Consider the following 21,186-nt stretch of genomic DNA (forward strand, 5'->3'; position numbering starts at 1 on the left):
AGAAGAGAATTAAAATTAAGATATTTAATTATATTTAGCCATAAAGCATTCTCAAAATCGAAAGATGAATAAAAGCATTCTCAAAATCGAAAGATGAATTGCTTCTTAGTAGCGACAGATAAATTTAATTGATTCTTAGAATCGATCGATAAATTGAATTGGTTCTTAGAAGCGGTAGATAAATTGAATTGATTCTTAGGATCGATAGATAGATTGAATTGATTCTTAGAATCGGTAGATAAATTGAATTGATTCTTAAAATCGATAGATGAATTGAATAGATTCTTAGAATCGATAGATAAACTGAATTGATTCTTAGAATCGGTAGATAAAATTGAATTGGTTCTTAGAATCGATAGATAAATTGAATTGGTTCTTGGAATCGATATATGAATTAAATTGGTTCTTAGAATCGATAGATAAATTGAACTGATTTTCAAAATTGATTGATAAATTGAATTGATTCTTAGAATCGATAGATAAATTGATTGCATATCGACCGACCTATCTGTTGATTCCAAGATATTTCGCCACGTTTAATATTGAGCTAAGTGAAAAACAATTGCACGTTTTTGTGCTTGAGTGCTTTCTGCTTATTTCACTTTAGTTTTATGTTTATGTAATGAAACTGAAACTCGTCGCGTACAAGGAGGTCATAACATACTTTGCGTATGGAGAAATAATCGAAGTCATCATAGAAACGTAATCCATGGTATTTATGTTAGTTACATGACACAGTTAAACACACACCATAAAGTAAATAAGAAAGCTCTACGCACGACAGCCCTAAACAATCCCGCGGGAGATATGCAGTTTCGATACTAACCAGTTCTTGCAAGATTCACTTCTCATAGAAAGAGTTTATTTAAAGAATATAACTTCAAAGAAAACGAATGCCAGATCAAAGTAACTTCAAACTGATTAAAACACAAAATGTTAAGCGAACGGGCAGACATACGGACAAAGGTAAGCGTATCTGCATTAAAAACGACTGAGTTAGGGCATTCCAATGTAATAAGATTCGATTTCACGGATCAACGATTGCAATCTCTCCCCCTCCCCCATAACACAGTTATCCAGTGAAACAAATGCATCGAATATCCGGTTATGAGAAAGGAGTCAAATGAAATAAGACAATAAATGAAAAAGTTGGTTGAAATCTCCGCCTATTTTAAATTTGAGGATGCAGTTCAGTTATAACTATTTAGCTGTAGAGAATGTGTGTGTCTGTGTGTGTGATATGGATTTTTAACGTAGCTTTAACAATTTTCCAGTCATATTGTTACGATGCCTGCAATGTGACAGTTTACAGTGATGTGTAGCACTGGGACATCATGCCGCGGATATGTAGCATGCTGTCCCGCCCAGTCACATTATCCTGACACCAGGCCGACCAGTCCTAACACTAACCTCTTAATGCTGAGCGCATAGCGAGGCAACTGTTACTACCATTTTTTTTAGTAAGTCTTTGGTATGACTCGGTCGGGGTTCGAACCTACGACCTCCCGCATTCCATGCGGACGCTCTAACCACTAGGCCACCTGAACGGTGTATTTAGCTGTAGAACGACGCTAAAATATGATGACTCAGCGTAATCGACCAGATGTATCAAGGGTTTAGTACCTTAGAAAATCGATGTAAACAAATTAATGCATTACGGGATTAAAATTTTACTTCCGAATGATTTATGCTAAATATGAAAACAGGTTTGGGCGCTCGTTGATAATACACTAATACAGTTTCAATTTATTTAGAAAGATAAATAACTTCAGCAAATGTAGAAGTAAACACGAATTACAAACTATACAACTTCGAAGAAAATGACAGGTTTTTGATAGAGGAAATGTTTATGCATAGATAAAACTGATATGCATGGGAGAGATTTTTAATTTGATAATGTTTCAAGGGCCATCTGGAATTTATTTCTAACTCAAAAGAATTGTCAAATTTATATTTAGTTACAAACGTCCAATCCTCAAAACGCCGTTCTATGTTTTCCTAAGAATCTCTTATTCATTGGAAAATTACTGTAACCCTTATTAAAGATATTTTCCTTTCTTGTTCCGATATCCATGGTGAAACATTAAGCAACTAAATTTTGTTTATATACTGGAGAATTCAGAAATGTGTTTCTATTTACGTTATTGCATAGTTATCTGTTTAAAAATACAGATTCCCCAAAGAAAAGAATGTCATCCAATCCAGCAAATACAAGTTTATTTTAATTTTATTCTACATTTTCTATTCAATTTTTCAGGTCAAATATTTGTCGTTCTACTGTATAAAGCGAAATGTCATACCATAATTGGTTCTTGTAACCAGTATCTTTCGGATTTATATTATTTACTTTTAGTCCATATGTGCTAAGATTTTCTATAGCAAAGGCTGTATGTAAATGGTTACATACACAATGAAAACTGTCTACACCATGAGTACGTGTAAATACGTGCACAATAAAAACGGTCTACACAATGAGTACGTGTAAATATTGACATGCACAATGAAAACGGTCTACATGATTGAGCTAAGGGATGTTACATTTTTGTTTCAAAGTGTTGATTAAATGATTTCTCAAAATTATTTGGAAAATAAGATATAGCATTGCACAAATACCCTATGGTAAGAAAAACAATTAATCATATGGTGGGTTTTTTTTCTTCATCAGCAATATTTCTTTGAATAGAAAACCTATCTTCCCCGAGGTTATTGAACTCGCGTACGTACTAGCGCATGCGTGCAAATGTGCACAACATAACAAATCGCTTTACGGTTGTTCTTGCAGTTGCGGAGGCTCGGTGGTAAAAACACTTGACTAGTATCCAGAAGGGTTCGGGTTCAATTACCACCATCGTAGTAGTCTAGATAGGCCACTGTACGTGTTCTTGAACAATGCAGGCGTAGCGCTAACTTGGTTGATAGAGTATCATGAAAATAATGAAAAGGTTCCTTGGGTTGATTCGGTGTGTCTCTGGAAGTCATTTAGCTCCCATTACCTATATATGCAAGGTCCAATAATTTGTTAAATGTGTCTATGTGAACCAAACCAACTACGACCCAAACTTTGCCACGGCTACCTGACTACACGATATAATCAAACATCTATAACACACACACACACACACACACACACACACACACAACTTGGGCAATACTGTCACTTATTAATAACATCTGGCGGAGAATGACTTGTTGTCTAAGATGCAGGTAAAAGCTCCGTTCATGGAAATTGACTATTTTATTTTGATTTTGTGGATTTCAATGAAGATAAAGCCAACTAATGAATAGAGCTTCGTTTATAAGTCGAATACTTTGTATATGCGGTCTCAGACCCGGTCTGAGCTTTCTGTTTAACTTTTCTATAACACTTCGCTTTCGTGGAGCGCTTCATATACAACCAAGCTAACTTAAATATTATTGAAAATCAATGAACAATCATCACACGAGAGTTGTCTTCTCTTGCGTGGATAAAATAGATTTGTCACATAATTGATTGACTGATTGATTGGTATTTTACGGCGCACCTGCAAGGCTATCTAGCCCAGTAGAAAAGGTTAGATGATAAATTATTTATGAATGAAAAGTGGTTAATGATCAACGCAAGATTTTAAAAAATACACAAAAACAAAACGATGCAATAGTGCGGTTACTATATGAACGTTTCTAATCAACGTGTAATCAAAATGGTGTGTATAAAGGCTAACACATGTTGGTTAAAATACTCAAAAGAAATAGCTTCCAAACAAGCCATATTTATTAACAAATGTTATCTTCCTGCAAGAAATTTAAAATACGAGACACATTTACTGAATCAGAAGACGGTTTCTTGTGCTGACCACGCAACCGGAGATCGAAACAATCTATCATAATCTATCAGAAAGTGCTTCACTGTGGAGGGTTCGTTAAACGAAATGTAGACAGGTGGATCTTTCCCCTTTAATATGCAAGAGTGGTTTATACAAGTTTGACCAATTCTAATTAGTGTAATGATTATCGTCCCTACGGATGGTTCTGAAGGAAGGAGGCGCTTCACATAACGAGAGTTTCGCCACATAAAGGATATTCTTGAGTACATCATTCCACGATGTAGTCACTTGGTATATAAAGCATATATGACTACAAGATGGTAGTGGGGAAGGGTATCGTTCCAGGGAAGTTAATGGTGTATAAAAAAAAATCAACGTATTACAAAACAAAGAGGTTCTTTTGATAAATTTGGAATGAATTTCTAGCTTTACGCAACTGTATATATTTGTAATACAAGTGATTGTCTATTATACAAGTGTTTCACATTGTGATATAATTATCCATAATATAAGTGTTTCACATTGTGATCTAATCATCCATAATATAAGTGTTTCACATTGTGATGTCATTATCCATAACAGATGCATTTCATATTTGTTATAGATGTCATTCTCTATAATAGAAGTGTTTCATATTTGTAATATATGTCATTGTCCATAATAGAAGCGTTTCATATTTGTGATAGATGTCATTGTCCATAATAGAAGTGTTTCATGTTTGCAATAGGTGTCCTTGTCCATAACATAGGTGTTTCATATGTGTGATAGATATCATTTTCCATGACATGTGTGTTATGTGTGTGATAGATGTCATTGTCCATGACATATATATTTCATATGTGTGGTAGATGTCATTGTCTATAAAATATGTGTTTCATATGTGTGATAGATATCATTGTCCATAACATATGTGTTGCACTTTTGTGATGGTTGTCATTGTCCATAACATATGTGTGATAGATGTCATTGTTCATAACATATGTGTGATAGATGTCATTGTCCATAACAAATGTGTGATAGATGTCGTTGTTCATAACATGTGTTTCATATGTGTGATAAATGTCATTGTCCATAACATATGTGTGATAGATGTCATTGTCCATGACATATGTGTTTCATATTTGTGATAGATGTCATTGTCCATAACAAATGTGTGATAGATGTCATTTTGTCCATGACATATGTGTTTCATATTTGTGATAGATGTCATTGTCCATAATATATATATGTTTCATATGTATGGTACATGTCATTGCCCATGACATATGTGTTTCATATTTGTGATAGATGTCATTGTCCATGACATACGTGTTTCGTATATTAACCAAAGACTAAAGGACATATTTCGTTCGGACAGGCAATTAACAGTTGTTTCGAAAACTTCATACATCTATAAAAGATATAACATGTATGTTCGAAACCACTTCTTATCTTAGAAAAACTGTTAATGCCGGCCACAAAGGGGCTTTAAGTAAATTTTAGCTTTGAACACACCCTTAACATATCAGGTCTGGGAGACATGTAGGAAAAGCACTATATGAAAGAATATGTGAACTTGTGTAAATAATGAGTTGGAAGATGAACATCAGTTTGTCTCAATCTCTCCTCTATCATCTAGAACGTCTTGCATTGAACTTAGTATTGGCAAAAACCAAGCATGTACAAACCATTTTAATTACTCAAAAATGAAAACTTAACAACTGTAATATACCCAGGTAAATATGTGTATAATGCGTTACATCTCTCTCTCTCTCTCTCTCCGAGGATCTATGTGCACATAGGTTTTTCTCGCCATTATGTATTCATTCATTTATTCATTCATGTGTGCAACAGTGCTTTGTATATGAATTATTTATTATATAGACTATGTACTTTTTGCATACCATAGATCAATACAATTCTGTTCTTCTCTGTTCTGTTCAAACTGAAACGTCAATTGCCAGCTTCATTTATATTATCGCGTAATAATATAACAAATAGTTAGCATATAATAATATAATAAACAATTATCACGTAATAACAGAATAAATATTTATCGCATAATAATATAATGAACATTTAGCACATAAAAAAATTATTGAAATTCGAATGAACATGAAATGCAACCTACCATATACTTTATCGATCATCTCCTTTATTCACCATGGAAACGACATTAATAATAGCAAATGAACAACAGAGAAGAGGCTAAAAAATGGACAAATATCAAAATGTTGGAGAATGTGTCTGGTAATATGAGCTCTTTTGTAACTTCATTCAACAAGTACTTGGGGCATTTCTTATGTACAACCTGGTCAGTGACTTTTGGGGACATTTCTTACGTATAACATGGACAATGACCATTAGGGACATTTCTTATGTGCAAACTGACCAATGACTTTTGGTGCACTTCTTATATATAAGAGGGCTACATTTTATTATTGCTTTCTTAACTGCAAATTTTTGTTTTCGTTTCATTTGTTGTAAATAATAGTTCCGAATCTTAAGAAATGGATATTTTTCCCCCAGTATTTGTAATTAACGTGACTACTTTATTTTATTTAGTTAGCTCATTAATAACTAAATAAAAAAATAAAAATTATGTTTAGCTATATGTTTGATACGACTGGCGAGTTCCAGTTGATTTTTATATTATTGAAGGCTATCTCCTCTTTTTAATAAAATATATACCAAAAAAAACATATTTCAGACAGGAATTCACGATTTGAATACTCAGAAACTATCTGTGTTTTTAAAAACAATCTTAATAATTATAAATTTTTCACCGTCCCTCTTTTTTGAACGAGTCGGTGGCAAAATGTGCACGAGAAACGGATATAATCTGGAAATATAACCAGTCATTGAGTTGCAAAACATATATCAATGATTTAATATTGATAAGCTGCGACGAGTAATGCTTGAAAAATATGACTTAAACGCAAAACTTAACCAAAGTCCATGAAAAGGTAAATGTAGGTCAAAGTGACCTACTATTGTTCAAGTAGTGCTGCATTGAACAAGGCAAATCTACTTTACATGAGGCATATCTCTGCCGCAAATAATGCCTGAAAACTAACATAAATGCAAACGTAAATGGAAGTCACTAAAGCGTGAAAGAAAGTTCACATTTACTATATTTTGATAGGGATTTATTGTACTAACCAGGACACGTACACACACAAAGGCAATGACCAAAAACAAAATGTAACCATAGACTGCGCATGCAATGTAGGCCACAGAGACGTGTTTTTCATACAATGATTTCTAATACGGATCCACATACCACATTACTTGCCATTGCGACCAAAAATACATGAGAAGCTGACCTAAACACAAACCTGGATCACAGCCACTGAAGCCCAAAATGTAGGTCAAATAGACCTAAGATGCATCTGCATACCAATCTTCACGTTTCTTGGACACATAATAAAGACATTCTTGCGAAAGGATGTTTAATTTGTTAAAATGTATTTGATGGATTTTTGTGGAATCTTCTCATTGCAATATGTGGAGGATCTGGTATATTGTTGTGGTCAGCATGATAATGTGTATATTGTGGAGGATTTGTTAAGTTCCTGTGGTCAGCATTATAATGTGTACATTGTGGAGGATTTGGTAAGTTCTTGTGGTCAGCATTATAATGTGTACATTGTGGAGGATTTGGTAAGTTCTTGTGGTCAGCATTATAATGTGTACATTGTGGAGGATTTGGCAAGTTCTTGTGGTCAGCATTATAATGTGTACATTGTTGAGGATTTGGTAAGTTCTTGTGGTCAGCATTATAATGTGTACATTGTGGAGGATTTGGCAAGTTCTTGTGGTCAGCATTATAATGTGTACATTGTTGAGGATTTGGTAAGTTCTTGTGGTCAGCATTATAATGTGTTCATTGTGGAGGATTTGGTAAGTTCTTGTGGTCAGCATTATAATGTGTACATTGTGGAAGATTTGGTAAGTTCTTGTGGTCAGCATTATAATGTGTACATTGTGGAGGATTTGGTAAGTTCTTGTGGTCAGTGGTCAGCATTATAATGTGTACATTGTGGAGGATTTGGTAAGTTCTTGTGGTCAGCATTATAATGTATACCTTGTGGAGGATTTGGTAAGTTCTTGTGGTCAGCATTATAATGTGTACATTGTGGAGGATTTGGTAAGTTCTTGTGGTCAGCATTATAATGTGTACATTGTGGAGGATTTGGTAAGTTCTTGTGGTCAGCATTATAATGTATACCTTGTGGAGGATTTGGCAAGTTCTTGTGGTCAGCATTATAATATGTACCTTGTGGAGGATTTGGTAAGTTCTTGTGGTCAGCATTATAATGTATACCTTGTGGAGGATTTGGTAAGTTCTTGTGGTCAGCATTATAATGTGTACATTGTGGAGGATTTGGTAAGTTCTTGTGGTCAGCATTATAATGTGTACATTGTGGAGGATTTGGTAAGTTCTTGTGGTCAGCATTATAATGTGTACCTTGTGGAGGATTTGGTAAGTTCTTGTGGTCAGCATTATAATGTGTACATTGTGGAGGATTTGGTAAGTTCTTGTGGTCAGCATTATAATGTGTACATTGTGGAGGATTTGGTAAGTTCTTGTGGTCAGCATTATAATGTGTACATTGTGGAGGATTTGGTAAGTTCTTGTGGTCAGCATTATAAAGTATACATTGTGGAGGATTTGGTAAGATATTGTGGTGAACATTATAATGTGTACATTGTGGAGGATTTGGCAAGCTGTCACATTGAAGAGTGACAACACTACGATTGTACATACTGTTTGAGAAATACATGAATTTCGTCTATTGTTTAAAATTCAATCCAACTCAGGATGAACGCACATATGGATAGGTTCCTGTGGTAAAGACGAATTGTATTCCTTCATGTTATGTCTTGGACAAAAAAAAGCTTCCAAGGAGGAATGTGTGCATGATTGGTTGTATTTTCTCATTCGTCAACCTATTTTCCATCAATCATTGCTATCACACATGGACCCATTCACCCCCATCCACCCACACAGCCACCAATCCTTCCGTCCATTTATAAACCAAACGTGTAGTAGCACCTTAGAGATACAAATGGGGAGCAGTTTTAAAATATATAAATAAATTTTAAAATAAGAAACAAAACAAGAACAAACAAACTACTGCGTAATGATCTTGAATGCATCATTCCTGCCGTTATATTGAAAACGATACAGATCTTTTGTTATTAATACTGTTAAACAGATGGGTCAATTGTATTGCACATGTGCCACTTCTTCATGACGTCTGGCACATGCCAGAAATCCGTGGTAGCTGGGGCTAGCGTGTCGAACCCATAATTAGTTAATTTGGCGTTCGAATCCTGTTTGAACCTACCCGACTCTATTGTTGCAATATGCCCGAAGGAAATTTTATTCGACCCCGCAACTGCCGTAATGTCTTGAATGTGATGTTGTGCTTTCAAAACAACAATCAGTTACGTAATATACGTCCAGAATTTGTGTTTCATACTAAGATCCAAAGATGTAATCTGACCAGTTTCTCTCACAGTTATTGAGCTACGATAATATTCTAGTCCTGTTTTGAGTACTTTCTAAACAAGTTAGTTTTTTTTTCCTTTCCTTCCCAGTTTCAAATTTCAGGATCCCTTGCTCATTTTCCCATTTACTAATTTGACACTCACATTTTTACGATGTTATTCAAAGTTTTGTCATTTTTATTTTAGGCATCCTTTATTCGATTCAAGCAGGTTGACAGTATACAAAATTATTCTTTATCCAAGCAGGTCGACATTATAAAAAATTATTCTTTATCCAAGCAGGTTGACAGTATCCAAAATTATGTTTTATTCAAGGAGGTCGACATTATCCAAAATTTCTGGTGAACATCATTTTCTATTTAAAGAAATTTCAAGTGTCTATTTTGTTATGGGTATAATCCCAATTCGAGTACTTTGTGTTTTATTATTTCTCTTCTGGAATCCTTCCCAAATACAGAAGTCTAATTTATGAAAGGAGTCTAAGAGTGAAAATCGGTAATTATTTTGACCCATCGAGGAGTCATGCATGAAAAAGTTTTGTGTAAACAGAGAAGATTTTAAAGAAGTGAGGTCGGAAAATACGTATTTAAAAAAAATTATGTTATATTTTAATGAGAATTCAAGAGAAACTGAAAGTTAAGACGATATGACAATTGCTTGGATCAAATATTGGAAACTTAACCTTGGAATTATTCAGACTGAAAAATATGACGTGACTAATTATAGTCTTCTGTCGGCTCTGCTTGAAAATAAAGTATCGACACTTGGCAATGTATTTGGTGTCTGTACAGTTTGAAAATAAAGTATCGACACTTGGCAATGTATTTGGTGTCTGTACAGTTTGAAAACAAAGTATCGTGACGTGGCAATGTGCACTGTGGAAACCTAACTTGTGTAAAAATCACAAGGAATTTATTCATTTGTGGCTCTCAGTCAAATAAAATCGTAATTCATGCAATTTGTTAAGGTCTTTCTTTTATAAAATGAGATCAACTTTTCTTTACGAACTGAGTGCCGTATAAATAAAGCTGACCTGCCAAAAATTAAGAAAGAAAAAATAAACGAGAAAGTTAAAATAAAAAAGGAAAACAAAAGATAAAAGAAAGAAAGAAAGAAAGAAAGGCTGTATGACTACGAAAAGGTACTAAGAGAGACAAGACTACGAAAATGTACTAAGAGAGACAAGACTACAAAAAGGTACTAAGAGAGACAAGACTACAAAAAGGTACTAAGAGAGACAAGACTACGAAAAGGTACTAAGAGAGACAAGACTACGAAAAGGTACTAAGAGAGACAAGACTACGAAAAGGTACTAAGAGAGACAAAGTAGTTAACGGCCTGAGTATCAAGTCCACTACAAAAACCTTTGCTGTAAAATGTGTAATATTGATCCCAAGGTCAATAGGTCAAGAGAACGTGTCGCAGAATGACTTATCTTAGCTTTATTATCATTCAGCCAAAGTACGATTAAAAGCTATCGAGTGGTTTAGAAGACAGAAGTAACTAATTATTTTCTTTTTTTATATAAAAATTAAAAACCATAACTCAATTTTTTTTAAGAGCGTGTTTCTGACCCCATAGTTAAAGGGACGAACAAGCGCGTCGCATAATCATTTTTTTTTTTGTTGCTCCATATTGGTTCATATGAACATCAAGGGAGCTAGGAGATGCAAGCAAATGAAAACAAACTTTACGAAAATACATAAAACACATTTTCGGGCTGTAACCGTAATCGCGAAGTAAAGGGACAAGCGTGTGTATTGCAGAATGAACTAACTTTGCTTAGTAACGTCGTATCTCAAGTAATGATGTATTCCAAGTATGATAAAAAACCCATTAAAAAGCTAAGGATATTTCAGCGAATGAAAACACTTAAACCAAAACCTTAACGAAAATATTATATGACCTTGCCTTTGACGACAAGGTCAAAGAGGCGAGCGAGCTTGTCGTGGAGGGAATTTTCTCACCCACGCGACAGAAACATCTAGCTGTTTTGCTAACCTTACTTTTCTTATCTCAGTCTAGTTATCTCAGACCTGTCGTCTCATTTAAGGTGTCCTCGCTCTCAGGACTACTTTCAAAAAAAAAGAAACCCTTATTGTCTTCTGCTGTGCATGACATAGTTGTTCTAAAATCAAACAGCAACAATAACAAATATATAACAAAATATAGTAACTTAATGTCAATCCATCTTTGAGAACACACCATACAAAAACATTTCGAGAGAGACAAAGAAAGACACGCATACGATGTCGAGCTTTTTGGTATTATTCTAGTTCATTCCACACAGCGCGGTCAATTTTATCCTATAGGCAGGCCTAGCTCAGTACATTTTCGGGTCAGCGTCATTAAATGTAGCTAAAGCTACCTAACTAGTTTTAAATGCTTCGTGTGGAACAAATTACATACTGTTAGCTACATTTAATGATGCTTACCAGAAAATTAACTGTGCTACAGATAGGATTAAATTCTCAATGCTGTGTGAAATGAACTATGATGGAAAACACTGATCCATGCATACTATAGACTATAGACCTACACACTTCATAGCCTCCCAACTCTCTTAAAAACTACGGAAAACTTAGTAACAGCCAGAAATGTGTTATGCCAAACATGCTTTATTTTAATTTTGTTAAGCATATTCATTGTGCCCCAGTTGAATAAAAAATATACTTACAATATTTAATGACAAATACCAGCCAGAAATAATCATTTTCCGTCAACACATTAATCCATAAGCAAATTTCACTGTAGTACTTGCCATATTTCCAAGACAGAAAAATAATTTTTTAAAGAATACGTGAACTTGACAGTTTCGCACATGGTTATCCGCAAGGGTCCGTATTTGGAGGGTCTTTTATACACGAGGGTTATTTTATAATCAATATTAGGGACAACACAGGTATGTCACAAACAGTTTCACCTCCTCCAAAGAAAAGGAGTTATATAAGATAGTGACACAGATCACTAATTACCCGCGAATAACTCAAGCACGGACACTCATGCTACATATAACTTTTCGTTATAATAACAGCCTATACTATTACAACAGAGGTGTGGGCCCAGTATCGTTATATTATTTACAATATAATTTTCTAAATTGGAACCGATGAAAATGAAACATTTTCTTGTAATAAATATTAGCTATTTATTGTTAACATTCATATATTAAATATGATGATACCTCAATACTATGCAACGTTTTATGTTGTGTTTATATTTACTCACGCATAAAAACTGTGTATTTTGGATGACACTGCCACACCACAGTCCTCATAAACATATTTGTATTAATGCACCGCATGTAAACATTTGCGCGTGAACTTATATTGCAAAAGTGAGTTCTCTTTTAACTTTAAAGGAAAGTATTGGGTGAGAAAAAGAATCTACAATGAGTTTTGGACCGAGACAAGGAAATCCAAGTCGCGGGTTTACAGTATATGTCCCTCCCCCCCCCCTTCGGCAAGCCTCATGGGGAGACAAATAATGTAACCCCTTGACATGGATTTCCTTGTCTCGGCCAAACCCCAGCATAGATTCTATATATCTAACTTCATAATAATGCATTTCAAGCATGATGATAATCTATTAAATGGTTTAGGAAATACTATCAAATAAAATGACTTTACCCAAAGACCATCACCAACGGTTGACGCCACAGCCCTATGGCGTTTTGATGCATCCGCTGGACAAGTGACGTATTTCTCGCTTACTGCTCGCTTCCCAGCAAAATGGTCACGACAGGAAAAAATGAATAAATAAGTATACGAATACGTTGCTTACCTATTAGATACGATGTCCCATCCAATGTGAATGTGGCACTCTTACACTTACGGAACTGTTTCGGCGTTCTCTGTAGCTTTTCCGGTTTATCTTTATCCTCTTTCTCCATTTCTGAATCCGAGTAATTATTAACTGAATTATATCCGTTGAAATTATCCTAGGTCAAATATCTAACACATCAAAGGCGATCTTCTGATCATGGACACTTCTCGGGTCATCGTATTTTCACTATTTCCAATCAATAGCTTATTTATAGCCCTACTCGCTTTGAAGCTTCTCGTGTAATGCAAGAGACAGGTGTATTGACTGTTATTTATTAACAAATATTCCCTGCAGTCTGTCTCTATTAATACAATTTTGCCTGAGGATGTTTTGTACTGATATTCGATATTCGGTGTCGGCAAGACTAAAGTAAACAATGTTGACTCAAGAATACTTTATCATAGATTGGATGAAACTGTTCGAGGCACATCGACTGTAATATACAGATGTGGCTGTACATAAGCAACTGCACTAGTGTAATTGCAATCTGCTACAAAATAGATAATAAACCACGGTAATTATTCTTCCCGTCCCTATCTCCTAGAAATATGCCTTCTAAACTCTCAGAACAGAGACAAAACAGCGAGGTATTCCAGATATCTGGTACACACATTTTATAGATGACAGCTGTCAGTGCGACAAATGGGAATGCGCCGTCAATTTACTGCGCATGCTGCATAGCGCAAATTTTAAACAGATAAGTTCCTACAAACCTGCTAATTTTCAAGCTCTAATAAATGAATGTTGTTTTAACGATGTCAGAGGATGAAAACTAAACAAAAACTATTGATTGGTGGAGTGTGTGATATTTTGCAGTTTGTGCTAAACGAGTTTCATTATTTCCACCCTCATGTGGTATCCTGTCGACTGCTTCTTCAAAATAACATTTTCTCACACAGGTGTCTTTATCGTTGAAAATGCCTTATTTCAGTACTTGTGCGTTACTTCAAATGCTTGTACAAACAAAGAGGGAGAGCTGTTGCGGCGGATAATATATTCAATATATTTTGTGATTCCTTTTATCTCATTTTAGCCTTAATTCATTTGCCCAACAATGGGGTGGGGGTGTCGGAGGGGTGGGGGGTAAAGTTGGTATGGCCGATTATTGTTGTGATCCCTAACGAGGTTAAACTGTATACATCGCTTTGACGTCATTTATTTCAAAGAATGTTCTTCCAAATCAACAACTTCATTTAACGGTATTGACAGCTTCAGTGGCTTAGTGATTAGAGCGTCCGCCTCGGATGCGGTAGGTCACAGGTTCGAACCCCGGCCGAGTCATGCCAAAGACTTACGAAAATGGTACTAACAATCTGTCTGGCTTGGCGCTTAGCATTAAGAGGTTAGTACTAGGACTGGTCGGCCTGGTGTCATGATAATGTGACTGGGTGGGATATAATGCTGCATACATGTCTGCAACATGATGACCCAGAGCTAGACATCACTATGAACTGCCACAATGACCTGACTAAAATTAAAGAAAGTTAGGTTAAAAAATCCAACTCGCACACTCAAATCAGTCCATTATAATGCCGTCTTAACTTAGTACACACACAACACTACTATAGCTGGACATATACCCGTTCAAGTCACTTGCTGGTGTAATTTAGGTCGACATGTTTGCTGTTTCCACTGTTGTTCATGTGGTTTTCATGTCGTTCGCCTTGTTTTATGTTCATGCATGAAATGAAAGTGCAGATACACATCCTAGTCTTGTGAAACAGAACAAGCCACCAATATATATTTAATTTGTACAAGCCACTAATACATATTTATTTTGTACAAGCCACCAATATATATTTCTTTTGTACAAGCCACCAATACATATTTATTTTGTACAAGCCACCAATACGTATTTATTTTGTACAAGCCACCAATACATATTTATTTTGTACAAGCCACCAATACATATTTATTTTGTACAAGCCACCAATACATATTTATTTTGTACAAGCCACCAATATATATTTATTTTGTACAAGCCACCAATATATATTTATTTTTCATGATAAATAAATTGTCTATTCGTTAGAGCACATATATGACTTGGATCCTCATTTCCAGGTTGTTCAGGAAAGTTAATTTTTTTTTAACGGAAATTACCATCTTAAAAGGCATGCAGGCAATGGAAACTTTCGACATGTTATGATTTTTTCTGATGGATACATTGACGTAGAGAACTCAAAATCTGTCAACTTTGCCACTCCGTATATCGGTATTAACTTTTTTATTGCGACATTTCTAAGACTCTTTTTTGGTTAATTGCGTCATTCTGAATACTTTCCTATTATTTTCTTTGAACTTTGCTATACAACGTTTATTCTTTTCTTCGCCGATTTATATGCTGGCAAAGAGAGACAGAAGGTGCTAAATTTATTTTCCGTTTCAAATCTCCATTCTCAGTGTGAGATCGATCATAACAAAACGCCATTCCTTTTCAGACAGGAAGAACCACGTTTCTGACTGCTGTAGGTAGGGTACTCAACATAATCCATTTGGGTGTTGTTTTCATAAGCTGGGATGGTGTTGTTTAGAAAAGCTGGTTTGGTGTTGTTTAGAAAATCTGGTTTGGTGTTGTTTAGAATGACATTTGTGTATTATTTAGATACACTGGTAGCATGTTGTTTAGATAAGCTGTGTGGGTGTACTGAAAAAGGTTTGATGCTGTTTAAGTAGCCGGTTGGATATTCATAGATAAACTTTATGGTTGTTATGTAGATAAACCGGTCTGACTTACTTAGATAAGCTAGTTGGGTGTTATTTAGATAAACTGGTTGTGTGTTATTTAGATAAGCTGGTTGGGTGTTATTTAGATACGCAGGTTTGGTTTACTTAGATAAGCTGGTTGGGTGTTATTTAGATAAGCTGGTTGGATGTATTTAGATAAGCTAGTTGGGTGTTATTTAGTTAAGCCAGTTTGGTTTACTTAGATAAGCTGGTTGGGTGTTGTTTAGATAAACCGGTTGGGTTTACTTAAAAAAGCTGGTTGGGTGTTATTTAGTTTGTTATGTATATTTAATTTCATTGTTTGTTAGTTAGTTATATTTTTTCACATGCGATTGTAATGAAACATTGTATGTTTGACTTGACCTTGTCCAAACTTGAGTTCATTTCTGCTTGACCCAAGTTGACTTTTTTATTTTATTCATTGTAAACATCTAATGCATAGCTAAATTATTCTATCTATGTATGGGCTTACTATCAGGATCATTATTAATAGAAGAGGTAAATATGTTTATTTGGGTCAAAGTTTTGGAGTTTCCTAAGTGAATTCTACATAATCCAGGTTATTGTTTTATAAACATCAGATTACTTTCCATTAGGTAATGGTCGTTTTTAGAAAATGCCGATTGTGACCAGAGGTCAAGAAGAGAACTATATAATCGTGTGATTGTGAGGACTTGGTCATTCGTGCTTTAACATCTAGCACCTTCAAGTTGTATTATTTTGCGACCAGTTAGGCTGAATTTTATGTTCTTCAAATTATTGAATTTAAGTGATTATTTTCTCTGGAAATACAAAAGTGTACCGATAAAATTATTGAATAAAGACATTCACTGGAATTTATATTGAATTCAAACCTGGAATTATAGCACTGTCATTCATCAAAAGACTGTTGACACATCACCACTCTTTAAGATATAACAGACACGTCATCGCAATATGTTTTTTTCTTTCTTTTTCTTCGGGACTTGTTCTGAGTTAGGACTTGTGCCTGTAATTCTTGGATTGTTTTGGGATTTAATTCCTATTACCGTAGGTTCTTTCATCTCATTTTCACTTTGTATTCTAGGGAAATAAATTATTTATTAAATTTTACAAAGCTTGTTCTATTTCACTCTTTTCTTTTATTTATTTTAGGAGAATATATTCGAAGCAAGATAAGCCGGTTGGGTGTACTTAGACTAGCTGGTTGGGTGTTTAGATAAGCCGGTTGGGTTTACTTAGATAAGAGGGTGGGATGCTATTTAAATCAACCGGTTGGGTGTACTTAGACCAGCTGGATGGGTGTTTAGATAAGCCGGCTGGGTTACTTAGATAAGCGGGTAGGGTGTTACTTAGATTAACCGATTGGGTGTATTTAAAAAAGCGGGTTGTGTGTTATTTAGATCAACCGATTGGGTATACTTAGATAAGCGAGTTGGTTGTTATTTAGATCAACCGGTTGTGTGTACTTAGAGAAATGGGTTGGGTGTTATTTAGATCAACCGGTTGGGTGTACTTAGATAAGCGGGTTGGTTGTTATTTAGATCAACCGGTTGGGTGTTATTTAGATCAACCGGTTGTGTGTACTTAGAGAAATGGGTTGGGTATTATTTAGATCAACCGGATGGGTGTACTTAGATAAGCGGGTTGGTTGTTATTTAGATCAACCGGTTGGGTGTTATTTAGATCAACCGGTTGTGTGTACTTAGAGAAATGGGTTGGGTGTTATTTTGATCAACCGGTTGGGTGTACTTAGATAAGCGGGTTGGTTGTTATTTAGATCAACCGGTTGGGTGTACTTAGATAAGCGGGTTGGGTGTTATTTAGTCAGCCCTCTAACCCTTTAAAAGGCAACCAGTATGCTGAAGTTTGAAGAATAGGAGCTATTTAATCATATATTAGGTGTAGAAAATACATACATACATATATATATATATATATATATATATATATATATATATATATATATATATATATATATATATATATATATATATATATATATATATATATATATATATACATATATATATATATACATATATATATATATATATATATATATATATATATATATATATATATATATATATATATATATATATATATATATATATATATATATATATTAAACTACGTTCGTAAATGTTAGAGGAGAGATTGGGAGAGGGAGATGATGGCGATGTGAACTGCATGTCCTTCATAAATTCGTTAATAAATTTAGTGAGAAGTCAAAAACATTTATTTACTAACTTGTCTGCACTTTTACGAATCAGGAATAGTTATAAGCAGCAATTTCCTTTTCTTAAAAAGTATTCATCATCGCTTCTGCAACGAGTCTCTCTACAAGGAAGCACAGTTTTATTTTTAATATCGCTTTCTTACTTGTGGTGCCAGCAATGATTACTTGAGTGCACTGATGCACGTATATATATGTATATATATATATATATATATATATATATATATATATATATATATATATATATATATATATATATATATATATATATATATATACACACCCGCACTTCCGTTTTACTCATTCGTCTTTCTCATATCTAGAAGATCCTAAATGCGATGAACGTTACTATCTGGTATGAGTCATATTTTGATATATCTCATGGTATCACGGTACCAATTGTTTTTCCATATACCTCAATGCTAATGTTTTGTGAAATAAATATACTTTCTGTCCTACTTGGGCATGCATGTCACACACTGTCATATAGAACAATGCTAGATTGTCAATTTGACAATGACATAACCAGGTACTCCATTGCATTTAAGAGAGATAACTCTACTGGAACTAGACAGGGGTAAGAGTTATCTAGTCACAACAAGCACATTTTCAGCCATGTGTACCATATTTTAAAAAAATCATAAAAAATACAAAATATGATCTAGATAGAAATTAACACAAACTCACATGTTGCCAAGAGGCTCAACATTTTTTTAAGCCAAACAGAAAGTACAACTCTTACATAATGCACCAATCACAACTAGTGTTGTTCTTTAATTCTGAATACAATGTTCCATACACCTTAAGCTCCGCCCACCTGGACTTGCGCAATTGGTACCGTTATACCTATAGCAAACCTTAATTTTTCCAATAATCTGTGAAATAGTTCGGGACTGTATAAGTAACAAATATACTTAGTCTCACTTGTGAAAAACAATTTGATGAGGTACTAACCTATGTCTTATATGAATGTGTGTAGAAATGTCATTGAGCTGTTTGAACTATTGTTTTCATACTTTTGCTTCACCATCAAAATCATCTTTTGAAATAAAATGAATTCTTTCAACTATGACTTGTATCTTATTCCTATCAGCACTTATTGAACTTCACATAGGTGATATGGGATAAATCACATTATGTCATATTATGTAATAACTAGGTCAAAGGTCAATGTACCAAATAGTATGTACCTGTCCTATTTCAAAATGTACAATTCACCTAAAAGAAAGGAATTTATATTTGTTTGGTAGGTGCAGAACTTAACATCAGAGACAGGTGGACATGACCCAATCTTATTATAAAGTATAAGCTTTGACCACATTACACTATCTGCAGATACAAGAAGTCACTAACCACCAGTCCTCACACAAAGGTCCACCTACCCATCCTCTTTGTAACACAAATAGTAAGCTTTCCTCCTTTGTAATGTGAACAAAATTGTTTCAATAAGCCAATCAGTCACCAAATATAGTAAATCACAGCCTCTAAGTGGTTATGTTGGATTGGGGGGTGAACTTAGGGGAATAAAATACAGAAAAATGCCAAATATAAACACTAAGTATAGCACATCAAATGGAGTTAAAAACAGGAGGAAAGTGTTTATCTAAAAGGGAGAGGTAGCTTATGATAAAGGAATTAAAGGAGGCAAAATCAGCAATGCTGAAAATGAGAAGTGAAAGTTTGATGACCTTACCTTGGACAAATATATGGGGCAGGGCCCAACAGGTCCAAGGACAGCCCAATGGCAACTGTGCTATAACATCCCTTACAGGTACCCAAATTTCAAGTGAAGTTGTGTTCATTTCCATCTAATATGAAAGGGTGAATAATTTAGATAATATAGATACATATAAAGTATATTTCTTCTACATAAGAATTTAATAATAATTGGCATAAGATAGAGAGAAACTTATCTCAGATCCAAACAGAAGATACCTTATCAGTTTTCAAACTTGTAAACTTTACTGTGAGAAATTATTAAATTGCTTCTACTTACATTTGCATCAAGATAGAGGGCTAATATAATACTTCACAAATCTTCTCTTTATTTTCATAACCAGTTACTGAAAATGTGAGATTTTATTTCCTTAAAATGTTATGACTGGTGTAAGGGAGATAACTGAATGATATACATAAGGTGTGGTAACCTCTAATACAGTATCCATGTAATATAGATGAGTTCATCAACAACCTATATTAACTTCATTGCAATTAAATTATCTCAAAACACATTACTGATAAAGTGAGAACCTAACATTTAGACTCCTATATTTAGTGGAGACCTCAAGAGTCATGTAATTTTAATTTCTAAGATGACGCAGCTCTTTCATATCACATAGTTCATATTTTCTACAATGCCAGCATGTAGAGTGCAGCCTTCCATAACCATGCAGATATCATCTTATGCCAATTTGGATTCTTGCGATGAGATGCAAAGTTTCAAGAACAGTGTGGATTTGAATGGAATGAATACGCACTGTGTGACTAAAATGGTTATCATTCTGTAATGTTGGACCAAACATGGAAATTCCACAAGAGCAGCTTGACACAAAGAAATAGGATTAATTGAAAGTCAATAGTAGATTATAATTGGGCTTATACAAGTGCCAATGGCAAATGCTGACTTAAGGAAACTGTTCTTGTTTGTTGGTATTCACTGCTACTTCAACAAAAGGGAATGCAAGAGAACTGAACTAACTACATGAACAATTTCAAAGCAGGAAAGTGTAAAAAAAAAGGACAATTAGAGCAGGACAATTCAAATCAAAGTGGGAAGAAATACCATATCCTTAATAAATTACCTAAAAATTACTCATGCCAGAACATCCCACATGGTACAAGTGATCTATCTACAAGTGTACTTAGAGTGTTCTCTATCCTGGTTTATGGCATGCCTTACAAGAACAAGATAGCTGTTTTTGTACACATGATTTTTCATCTTTTGCAGGTAAAATAGCCAATATTTGGCCAAAATCAATTATATTATGTTTACATAACTTATTTTGTTGCATGCATTCCAATCTAGGAGGTAACAGCACATACATAAAAGCATCAGGTAACACAAGCCTATATCTATCATAGCTATAGTTATCAAAAGTCCCCATCCAAAGCCAA

General features: G+C 34.5%; 1 protein-coding gene across 2 annotated transcripts in view; it reads right to left on the bottom strand.

The window, feature by feature from the left end:
- The window catches only part of LOC149790200 (uncharacterized), a 282,290-nt gene that overhangs the window by 107,709 nt on the left and 153,395 nt on the right, over positions 1 to 21,186 (bottom strand). The window contains exon 1 of one of the 2 annotated variants that reach the window (XM_089973420.1): positions 13,083 to 13,648. The exons of the other annotated variant lie outside the window; for it this stretch is intronic. The gene's annotated coding sequence lies outside the window, so the exon portion shown is untranslated. Of the gene's footprint in view, positions 1 to 13,082; positions 13,649 to 21,186 lie in introns of those variants that run through there. 2 annotated transcript variants of the gene reach the window in all.

This window comes from Sinohyriopsis cumingii, chromosome 10, assembly GCF_028554795.1.
Source record: "Sinohyriopsis cumingii isolate HCF-2022 chromosome 10, ASM2855479v2, whole genome shotgun sequence".
Classification (NCBI taxonomy): domain Eukaryota; kingdom Metazoa; phylum Mollusca; class Bivalvia; order Unionida; family Unionidae; genus Sinohyriopsis; species Sinohyriopsis cumingii.